The sequence below is a fragment of the Hibiscus syriacus genome, unplaced genomic scaffold (assembly GCF_006381635.1).
Source record: "Hibiscus syriacus cultivar Baekdansim isolate YM2019G1 unplaced genomic scaffold, ASM638163v2 tig00012084_pilon, whole genome shotgun sequence".
NCBI lineage: Eukaryota > Viridiplantae > Streptophyta > Magnoliopsida > Malvales > Malvaceae > Hibiscus > Hibiscus syriacus.
In genome coordinates this window covers 78,784-90,696 of record NW_024062264.1, presented here as the reverse complement: position 1 = coordinate 90,696, position 11,913 = coordinate 78,784, and the positions used below count along the sequence as shown (strand labels likewise).

Below are 11,913 nucleotides of genomic sequence, written 5' to 3'. Positions count from 1 at the left end.
AATGGAAGAAAGCATCCCACCCAACAACTCTCTATAATTATTTCCTTTTGTAATTTTTTTCATGTTGTTGATGTTAATACTTAATGGTTTTAGAAGAAATAAATCTTAGATTTGAAAACCTTGTGCATGTTTCTTTGTTTTCTAGGAAACACATGTTTTATATCCATATGATTTCATAAAAAAAATTCAAAAGTTTAATGGTTGTTGTCTCTTTAGAATGGTTTAGCTATCAAGATTTGATAACAACAACCATAATTTTTGTAGGTTGTCGTTACCTTCACTTCTCTGATTGATAAATTGGTAACTTCCATTTTCCAAATTGGAGGACCAGTGCAGTTACCATTTTTGAAATTGCATTAACTTTCCAACCTGAAGAAATCCAAGTTATTTAGTAGTGAATTAAGTTTACGGTGCGGGTAGATTTATATAAGTTTTTGCAATTTCCTTCTGGGACATTAATATTTTAAAGGATGATCTGTGTGTGATTTTTCAAAATCAAGGGAATTTTGGATGATAGAACTATTTGGTAGTCATGTCTCTTGTTCTCTCTCTACCAAGATTGAAATACATGTTGTAGGTGTAGTGTAGTCATACGAGCTTTATCATGTAAATAACTCAAATCTCGTGTTTATCTATATTTGGTACCGATGAGTTGGATTATTTCCCCGCAATACTATTTCATATGGGTTGAGTGCTTTCTTCATATTCCTTTTTTTGATATACTAAAATCCTCTTGAATCGAATGCTGCACTGTTTTGGTTGTCATTTTTCTTTCTCTAAATGTAGGGAGCTTGCAAAAGATTTTGTCGTAGCTGGCACTGCTCAGAGTCTCTTTATGGTGCTTGCGAGTCAATGTTCAAGGAGGACATGGTTTGTCTTTTCATTTATTTCTCTGTGCTTAAATTGAAACACTTACATAGTAGTGATGAATCCTTTTAGGAGCATAACTTTGTTCCTCATATGCTTGTAACCTAAAGCTTCATTGTTCCCATTTTTGGAGTATAGATAAGGGTTACAGTTGGTTGGAAATAATTAAAAGTATTATGGTTGTTGGTTATTAAATTATTCATGCCAGGAATTCAATTCTACTTGATTGACTCAATATTTTTCTTATTCAGGAACCTGAGGAATTATTTGAAACAGTGTCACAAGCTCTCCTTTCATCAGTAGATCGTGATTGTCTTAGTGGTTGGGGAGGACATGTATATGTTGTGTAAGTATTACAGACTTCCTTACATTTTTGTTGGTAATTCTTTTCCTAGGGTCATATTTGTTATAGGGTTTGCCCAAAAGGATCTTGTTAACACTGTTATCAATTTTACTTGTTTGCAACCCATACTGAAAGTGCCTGTGGGCTTGGTCAGGCCTATAAATGGTATCAACACCACAAATATTAGCTTGATCCGAAATATGGACATCAAATTTGCCCAAATTCGTCCATATATGTAAATGGTTAATCAAAGCATGTATAAGCCTGTCCATTTCCACCTAATTTGTCCAAATGCTCCAGGCGACCCTTCTGGCTTTGAGTGGGTAGCTCTGCCTTTGGGCAAGTCTAACCAATATCCAATACGCAAAGATTAAATAAATACTTAGTTCTCTTGAATGTTGATATATTGGTACGTCTGGATAACTGAAATCCATGAATAATTGCTGTAGAGATAATTGGTGCCATCGTAATGTATTTGATATATAAATTTGCAGGACACCTACAGAAGTGAAGGAAAGAATCTTGAAGGGAAGGATGGATTGAGCGAAGCCAAGTGGTGCGCAAGATTCTTCATTTCCAGACTTGAAAACTCTGTTTATTTTCATTTGTTTGTGCTCATCAAAAACATGTGTAGTAGACTTTTAAGGTACGATTTCCATACATCCCAAGAGAGACTAACCAAGCCAAGTATCCAGGTAATAAAGTGCACAATTTACGTATATTAGCAAACCCGTAGCTATAATTTTGAATTGATAATGGATGATGTAATGTAATGAGAGATGTGCATTATACGTCTTACTTATGGGTCCTACTTTACTTGTAAACAACAAAATAGAATTTCAAAATCAATTGATTAATGTAAGAACGTGATATAAACTTAAAATTTGGATCTAACTAACTTGAATATCGAGTGTTAAGAATTGAGCTCCATTCAAGTGAACCATTACCGGATTCCCGGTTTCGAGTAATGAATTTTATAAAATATTAAATGAGCCTTAAACTTGAAGTTTTAAAAATAACTTAAGCTAGAATGACCTAAGCGGTCTAAGAAAAAAATATGCTATAATAATAGACAAAAAACGTGAAGACTAAGTAAACAGAAAGTATAACTTAAATTATAAGAAAGATGAGAAAAACAATTTAAAATCAATAAAATCAATATTGTCACTAATGATAAAAATATATATATGGTGTTCTTCTTGATGCTGAGTTGTGGGTTATCTATGAAGGTCTCTCTTTAGCTTGGAGGTTGGATTTACGTCAAATCATTGTCGAGACAGATAGTAAAGATGCTTTATATGCGATTGATAATGGTATGGCTTCTAATGGTGGTTTTTCGATGGTTCCACATCTCTTGAACCTTATTGATGGCAGGTGGAATTTGAAGTTCTCCTTCACTCCTCGTGGTATTAACAGTGTTGCTGATGCTTTGGCGCATATGGCTTGGTCGCTTCCTTTTTGTCTGCATGTTTTCTATTTAACTCCGCCTGAGGTTGCTGCGAAGCTGGTGAAAGGCGAGCAGAGCGTTCGTGATTTTACTGCTTTGGAATAATTTATTTATTTCCTCCTTTACATTCAATATATATATATAGAAAAACTAAAAAATAAACTATACTGGAGGGCACAAACTCTTTTTCTCAAACCAGCTAGAATTTACAGTAATTTGGTTTAGAAGCTTTGAACCCATGTACTATTGAAAGAGAAAGGTTGCCATGCCTTAGCCATTTAGACTAGGGCACTATTCAATGTTTAATTTTGAAGCTTTTAGTCTTAAAATATTTCTTAAGACCCAAAAAGAAAAAACCCATTTATTTTTCCCGTAGAAATCATCCCCAATGTTTACAAGCTTCACAAGTTCGTCCATCCAAAACCCCCTGTTATTGTCAAAGCTCCGATGAACAACATCTGGCCGACGGTGAAGTGCATCTTCGTCGTCATTAGCTTCAACTTCAATCAGAGATCCAACCTAACCCTCAATTCACCGATTCGGCCACCGTTTGTTGCAATTTGGAAGAAAACTGTTCGGTTCTCCTCGCCTCGGGTCGTCGTTGTCGTTGATCGATGTTCGTCATGACTATCCCTATCAGGCGCTCCAGGCAACCGTGAACCATCCCCTGCCAGCCACTCTTCACCAGCCGCTGTCGTTCGTTGGGGAGAGACGTTTGAAAGCTTCACCGAAAACCTATTTTTCTCCCCTCGATTTCTCGCAGTATCTGGCCATTCCAACCATCGGTTAGCCGCACCGCCACCTCAGTTAGACTCCCCATCGTCGTCCGCTCAAAACCCAAATGGTGGGTCTAGTCGTCGTCGTCGTTTTCCTCGTCGTCGGCGTGGGTAAGCTCGGGTTTATATTTCAGTTAATTTTCTCTCGGTTTTGCTTGGTTTTGGTTTATTTTTTGTTTAAATCTTGGTTGATATGGTGTTTGGATGCTCCCGGAGTGCTTGACTGACCAACCCGACCCCGTCGTCGCTGCCATGCATCGTCGCAAGCGTGTGGCGCTCCTTCCCGACCTTAAAACATCCTAGAACCGATTCGAGTCAACTCAAATCGAATTGAGTCAACACGAATCGGCCTGAATCAGCTCGAACCGAATTGAGTCAACCTAAATCGGCCTGAGTCAACCCGAACTGGTCTGACCCATTGACCTTGACCCGAACCGTTGACTTTGACCTGATTGATCTACCCGTTCTCTTTGACTGTTAACCGTTGACTTTGACCAAAAAGTCAAAATTTATGAAAAAAATCATATTTTATGTTCTTTGGCGTTCTGAGTCTGAATCCAAAGTCCGTTTTTCCAAATACAAACTCGGTAAGCTATTTTTGACATTTTATCTCCCGATTCAATACGAATTTTCACGTTTAACTTTTGTTTCTAATGTAATTGGTTTTGCCATGTATCCAAGACGTTATGGGATGTGAAATTAAAGTTCGAGGGCGATCAAAAGGAATTTAATTGGTTATCCGTTATGGCTCCTAAATCGAGGTAATACTCTACTATCTTTTGTATGCTTTTCGAAACTAATTGATAATTGATAAATGCATGAATGGAAATGATTGGTCAATTATGTGTATTTAATTATCATTGGGCTCAAACTGAATATGGAATAAAGGCGGAACACTGTATAAGACTTAGACGGCTCGCAGAAGAAATTGGTTGATCGATCGTAAATAATTCTAAGTTCAGTGATTAGATAGTAAATAAATTGACCTTAGGATCCAAAATTCTAATTAATTTCTTTACAGGTTAAATGTCGGGAATACTAGATTAAGAAATTACAAAAATAGCTCTATGGAGTAAAATTAAAAAAATGCCCTTGTACTGTAAGAAGACCAAGATTGCCCCTGAATGTGAAAAATAACCCAGAAATGACATACTTAACCAAATTACCAAAAAAAATGCATATGTTTGGATTGAAAGGAATTACCGAAATGTCATCAAGCTGTAAAATAACTAAAATAACCTCCGATATTCAAATGACTGAAATACCCCTTAACACTAAAAGGATTATAATACCTTGAACTCTAAGATGATCAAAGTAATTGTAACACCCCTAACCTGTATCCGACCCGGATACGAATCCGAGGTGTCATATTGACTTTTCAAAACATTTACTTTTAAAAAGTTTTGTTGGAAATCTAAAACTATTGTTTATATTAAACTAAAGGAACCCTTAAATAAAATTATTAACGAAATTCAAACGCAAATTGAAAATAAAACTTAATAATTTACATAAATACATTTAAGTATTTTTACAAAGTAAAATCAGAGCATATACGATTTAAACATCTAATTACATGCCAATACATTTAGTACAACAAAATCACATATTGTGTAAATCGTTTCTGATCTGATATTCTTGCAAAGATATGGTGTATTAACCAATTCTAACTTTGATCTTCTTGCTTCTTTGTACATACTTGTGAAACACTCACAAAGTCGTTGACTTAGTGGGGCATATAAAGTGCATAATAAAACATAAAGCACTTAATCATATTCTAATCATTTCATAAAATCATATAAAGAAACCATATAACACATCATAGAACAAAAGCATATATGTATGTATATATATATATATATATATATCTCATCATCAAACACTGTTATTTTATACCATTTCTTTTAATAACCCATGGTACATCATTGAGAACTTAAGGTATGTGAGTGCATTGAGGTTGTGCACTAATGATGTCACCACAGCTCGTATAAATTGCACCGAAGTGCCGTGTAGAATATGCACCGAAGTGCCGCGTAGAATATGCAACGAAGTTCCACATAGAAATGTCCCGAAAGACCACATAGATATGTCCCGAAGGACCGCGTAGAAATGTCCCGAAGGACCACATAGATATGTCTCGAATGACAGCGTAGAAATGTCCCGAAGGAACCACATAGAATTTTCCCGAAGGACCACATAGAACCCTTGACTCTTAGCATGCCAATTATACCTTTAGCTCTCATATCACATACTTTTAGGCTTTACTGTTTATATATTTCACATAGCTTATATCACATAGACAAATAATCACATAGATCATGTCACATAGTTTATATCTCATTTTCATATAATCACATAGATCATATCATATAGCATGGAATAAAAATAATGCATGTTCACTTAGTATCATAATTAAAACTATGCTCATAATCATATAAACATACAATCATATCATTTCATAAACTTTCAAACATTGTTTTTAATCAATTATCAAAAATAGACTCATCATAAGTCTTCTTTCCATAAGACAATATATATAGTAGTATGCACTCACCTTAGCCTCACTTAGTCAAAGAAAAAATCTTATCTCTCTCATGGTCAATCTTATATTGTCGATTCACCTAGAACTTGCTTTCGTTCGATATCTACACAAATATACTATCGAAATAAATATCAGAATTCGAATCACTATTAATCGATCATCAATAACTTAAGTCAAAATAAAAAACACTTAATTCACAATTTCATTCTGAATAGTATCAGTACCCTAAGCCTAGTACCGATACTTCCTCACTAAGGTATCGACACCCAATCGACATTCTGGAATTCAACTTCTAAAAATGGTATCGATACTTGTCCATTAGTATCGATACTCTTTTAAGGATTCCTCAAATTTTACCTTATGGTATCGATACTGTTCTTCCAGTATCGATACCCAAACCTAGATTTCACCCATTTTGCTTTGGATTATCAGTAATGTTCATCTAGTACCGATACCCCTTGCCCAGAATTTACTCGATAAATTTGAAAATTGACCAAAACTCAACTAAAACCCTCATTATTAACTCTTTTAAGGACTCTAAACTCTAATACACTTATTAAAACTAACTTATCTCACTTTAACAGACTTAAACATCCAAAATCCCACATAAGCACTTGAAACTAAAATCATCCTAATTATTCAACTTTGTTATTAATCCTTTTTAACCTCTTAAACCTCTTATTATGACTGATGACAAGTTAAATATGACCTCAAAATCTATTTAATAACTCTTTCTCATCAATTCACTCAAAAACGCCTTTTACTTAATCACCTATAATTTATTCATCATTTAGTTTCTACTTCTCTTTAAGCTTTCTCAAGCTTCCCTAACACTCCAATAACCAAAACCAATCATAAATTACAAGAAATAACCAGCTAAAAGATTTCTTACCTTAGCTATGGAGTCACGGTGGAGAGTAGAAAGCAAGGATGAAGAAAGAAATAGAGAAATTTCTGGATTCCTTTTACTATTTCTTCCATTGTCCCACGTGTATTTAAAAGGCCATATTGAATTTTAAATTCATTTCTTTGTCTAATGACCATTATACCCTTTCATCTTTTAATTATTACTAATCAACCTACACCAATAATTTCTAATTAAATCCTTAAACTTTCTAATTTATCAAAATTGACCACAAAGTTTTAAAATCTTACACTTTACTCACTAGCTCGACTTTTAGAATGTTACAAATCTCCCTCTTAAGAAAATTCATCCTCGAATTTTCACTGCATAAAAAGATGGGGAAATTGTCTATGCATATCCTCTTCACGTTCCCATGTTGTTTCCTCTGCTTTGTGATTCCTCCACAAAACTTTAACTAATGGAACCATCTTATTCCTTAACTATTTAACCTCATATGACAAAATCTACATCGGTTCTTCCTCATAAGTCAGGATCAGATCGATATCTTCTAAGCATAGAAACATGGAAAACATCATGAATCTTCTCCAATTCCAGTGGCAAAGCCAACTAATATGATACTGGTCCCAGTCTCTTAACAATCTCATACAGACCAATAAATTTGGGGCTAAGTTTTCCTTTTCGTCCAAAACGTAACACCTTCTTCCAAGGAGATACTTTCAGAAATACTTTATCTCTAAATTCGAATTCAATCTCTTTTCTTTTTAGATCGGCATATGACTTCTGTCTCTCGGATGACACTTTGAGATTATGCTGAATCACTTGATTTTTCTCCTTTACTTTCTTGATCAAGTCAGGACCAAGAACATCCCAATCCTTGAGTTCGTACCAATTTAATGGTATACGACACTTCCTCCCGTATAAAGCCTCATAGGGAGCCATCTTAATGCTTGACTGATAACTATTGTTATAAGCAAATTCTGCAAGCCTTAAAAATTTATCCCAAGATCCTTTGAACTCGATAACGCATGCCTTTAACATATATTCCAGGATTTGTATAGTCTGCTTGGACTGTCCATATGTCTGAGGGTGAAATGTTGTAGTAAAGCTCAATCGAGTTAACGCTCCATGTAAAGTCTTCCAAAATCATGATGTGAATCGTGGATCTCGGTCAGAAGCTATCGAAATAGGTACACCATGCAATCAAACAATTTCTTTGATATATAACTCAACATACTTGTCCATAAAAAAATAAACTCGGACTGGAATGAAATGTGCTAACTTAGTCAATTGGTCAACTATCACCCAAATTGAATATCTTTTATTCGGAGTAAAAGGTAACCCTATTACAAAATCGATCGTCATATTCTCCCATTTCCACTGAGGAATAGAGATTAGTTGCAATAATCCTGAAGGAACTTGATGCTCAGCTTTGACTTGCTGACACGTCAAACACTTGGACACAAATTTCATGATCTTTCTTTTCATTCCTGGCCACCAATAGCGACTCTTAAGATCCATATACATCTTATTTCCACTTGGGTGCATAGTAAACGGACTACAATGAGCTTCTGTCAACAAGTCATTATTCAATTCCTCATTATCCAGAATAACAAGCCCTCTCACAATAATACAAATTACCATCAAAATTAACTTCAAAATTCTTACTCCCTTTATTTTCCACTTGCTCCATCATTTTCAAACACTTATCATCTTTACTTTGTAAGTCTTTGATTCGATCCAGCAATGTTGGCTTAAGCTTTAATTCTGCACATATGCACCATCTCCATTTAATGACAACCTTGCATCTAAAGCTCTTAAGACAAAGAACATTTTCTGATTCAAAGCATCAGCTACCACATTTGTTTTCCCGGGATGAAAATTAATTACCACATCATAATCTTTGAGAAGCTCCATCCATTTTTGTTGTCTCAAGTTAAGCTCTTTCCGAGTCATCAGATATTTCAAACTCTTGTGATTCGTGTAGAGGTAGCAACGATCACCATATAAGTAGTGACACTATATTTTCAAAGCAAACACTACTGCAACCAATTCTAAATCATGCGTCTGATAGTTCTTCTTGCGCGATTTCAATTGTCTCGATTTATATACCACTACTTTACCTTCTTGCATCAGTACACATTCCAAGCTATTATGGGATGCGTCACTGTAAACCACATAGTTCTTGCCATATTTGGGTTGGACCAATACTGGAGCTTCTGATAAAATTCTCTTTAACGCTTCAAAACTTTATTGGCATTTAGGAGTCCAAGCAAAAGATACATTTTTTCTCAAAAACTTAGTCAAAGGAAAAGCTATCATTGAAAAGTTTTTAATGAATATTCGATAATAACCTGCAAGACTTAGGAAACTCCAAACTTCTGATACATTCTTTGGAATTTCCCAGTATATTATGACTTTTATCTTCTGAGGATCTACCCGAATTCCATCTATAGATACCTCATGGCCAAGAAATGCCACTTCAGTTAACCAAAACTCACACTTAGACAGTTTAGCATATAGCTTCTTATCTCGTAGAGTTTATAGAACGACTCTAAGATGTGTGTCATGTTCTTCATTAGACTTTGAATACACCAGAATATCGTCAATGAAGACAATCACAAACTGATCAAGATAGGGTTAAAACACTCTATTCATTATATCCATAAACGCATCAAGTGTATTAGTCAATCCAAACGTCATAACGATGAATTCATAATGACCGTATCTCATTCTAAAAGTAGTTTTTGGAATGTCTATTTCTTGAATCTTCAATTGATGATATCCAGAACGTAAATCGATCTTGGAGAATATCGAATCTTGGAGAATATCGAATCTCCCTTTAATTGATCAAACAAATCGTCAATTCTGGGGAGAAGATACTTTTTCTTGATTTTCACCTTGTTGAGCTGTCTATAATCAATACAGATACGCATATATCCATCTTTTTTCTTTACAAATAACACTGGAGCTCCTCAAGGTGACACACTAGACCTGATAAATCATTTATCCAATAATTCCTACAATTCAGTCTTTAGTTCGCTCAACTCCTTTGGAGCCATTCAATAAGAAGCCATTGCAATTGGTGTTGTTCCAGGCATTACCTCAATTTGAAACTCAACCTCCATGTCTAGAGGTAATTCTGGCAACTCAGCCGGAAAAACATCTGGAAACTTTTGGACTGTCAGAATATCCTCTAGTTCTCTCTTCTTGACTTGAGTATCAATCGCATTAACAATGAAAGCTTGACATCATTATAATAATAACTTCTTAGCTGACATCATCGATATAACATTAGCTAACATATTAAATCTTTCACTGGTCATAATCACTTATAATCCCTTGAGACTTATCAAAGATAGTCCCTTCAATCTACAATCAACATTGGCATGATAATGATACAACCAGTCCATTCTCAGAATTACTTCAAATTCGTCAAAGGGTAATTCTATCAGATTAACATAGAATTCAATTCCCTGAATCCTTATGGGACACCCTCGAAACAACTGATTCACCCGGGCACTATGCCTAGTTGGTTAGTCACTATTACATCGTTACTTATTGCTTCTAATTAGATTTTCAATTCTCTCACCAATTTACTACTAATATATTAATAGGTTGATCCTGGATCAATCAAAACTAAAAAAATTTATCACATAATTGAAAAGTACATGAAATGATCTCAGGATCATCGTGATTTTCATTAGTCTTTATGTTGTAAACCTAAATAGTTGAACGCATCTCATGTTGAGTGGATGACTCGGACTGATTCATTCCTCTACCTCTCTGAGATACCCAAATAGATCACTCAGATTGTGCAGACTCTCCGATCATCATTGGTTAATCCTGGATAAAATGTCCGGTGTCCCTACATCTAAAGTAGGCTTCGGAGACTACCTGACATACTCTGGTATGATTCTTCCCACAATACTGACACTGTCTCGATTGACCTTGATTTAATCTTCCAACTACAGGCCCTACTGATTGAGTCTGTCTAACTCTCATCAGATTTGATCATGTGGTAGAGGATACATCTGACTCAGATCTCGTCTGAGATCAAAAATCAGAATCTATGCCTTTCTTTGATGATGCTAAGCTCGATGAAGCACCAACTCTCTTGGATATCTGAGCTTTTTTGTTCTTCAAACCTCTCATTTTGAGCTATCTCTAAAGCTTTAGCATGATTGACCACTTCTTGGAACGAGGACAGATTTAAAACTATCAAAATTCTTTTAATTTGGGGCCCAAGCCCTCAACAAACCAATCACAATCACCTTTTTTCAGCCGGAACCAGCTCGGCAACAAATTTACTCAACTTATTGAACTCACACTCGTATTCATACATAGTGTGATTCCCCTGCTTCAAGCTCATAAATTCTTGTTTCATTTGCTTAATAAATTGATCCCTTGATATACTTGTACTTGAACTCTTCTAGGAACAAAGACCATGTCACTTGGTCATTTGACATTCTCATGGCGACATTAGCCCACCATACCCGAGCTTGCCCTCGTAACAAAGAGACCACTCCATCTAACTTCTCCACTTCAGAATAGTAGAAACCCTCCAACATGATCTTAATATCATTTAACCAAAGGTCCGCAAAAAACAGGACATTCCTCAGCTTCACCCTCGAATTTAAGAGCTCCTAATCCTTTAAACTCTTTCGCTATATTCATTCTAGGAGTTGAGGGAGTAGGCGGTTGGAAACGCGTCAGGATAACATCCAACGTCCTAAAAAACGCTCCCTGATCTTGTACAGACACTCCTTGTGGTGTCTGTCCTTCACCTTGCCTGGTTAGGGCAGGTGAATTGCTACTACCTTCATGTCTTTCATCTGTCGCTTCACTTCGGGAGCTTTCGTGATCATACATCTAATAAAACATAACCATTTAACTCTATTAGCAAGACACCATACTCATTACTTATCAGATTAGAAATTTTTCACTTTTTTGTTGGCATGTATACTTTTTAAAACACATTTGACTTCGGTTTATGCCTAGAATCGGCTAAAACATAACTCTGATACCATTAAATGTAACACCCCCAACCCGTATCTGACCTGGATACGAATCTGAGGT

The 11,913-nt window shown here is 35.5% G+C and overlaps 1 long non-coding RNA gene across 1 annotated transcript; it reads left to right on the top strand.

The window, feature by feature from the left end:
• The first annotated feature begins 754 nt into the window (after window positions 1-754).
• On the top strand, window positions 755-1,986 carry LOC120205032. The gene is made up of 3 exons (XR_005523996.1): window positions 755-870; window positions 1,119-1,213; window positions 1,705-1,986. It is a non-coding gene; the product is annotated as an uncharacterized LOC120205032 (long non-coding RNA).
• The last annotated feature ends 9,927 nt before the right edge of the window (window positions 1,987-11,913 follow it).